Source organism: Pyrgilauda ruficollis, unplaced genomic scaffold, assembly GCF_017590135.1.
Source record: "Pyrgilauda ruficollis isolate IOZ18807 unplaced genomic scaffold, ASM1759013v1 scaffold1983, whole genome shotgun sequence".
NCBI classification, from domain to species: Eukaryota; Metazoa; Chordata; class Aves; order Passeriformes; family Passeridae; genus Pyrgilauda; species Pyrgilauda ruficollis.
Window position 1 is genome coordinate 1 of NW_024519018.1, and position 412 is coordinate 412.

Consider the following 412-nt stretch of genomic DNA (forward strand, 5'->3'; position numbering starts at 1 on the left):
TAAGAGTTGGGAGGGATCTTTAGTTTGAGGAAATGATGGGAGATGGGAGGAAAAGGTGGGGATGGGACATAAAAAGGTCAATTCATTAGGGATCCCTTTGTGTCCCCATCACTGGATCCCTGGAGTGATTCCCTGGGGCTCTGGGGGAGAATGGATCTGCACTGGGTGGGTCCCCAAGCCCCCTGCCCATCCCTCAGGGGGCATCCCTGGGGGGCTCAGGGGAGGTTCCCTTGGTCCCTCCTCCCAAAAGCTGGTGGTGCTGCAGCTGTGTGGGAGAGAAAGGAGGATCTGGAGTGGGCAGGGAGGAGGAGCAATAGGAAGAGGAGGGAGAGAGGAGGCAGAGGATGGGAAAAGGAGGAGCAGGAGCAGGAAGAGGAAGAGGAGGAGCTGCAGCAGAACCACACGGTTTTCC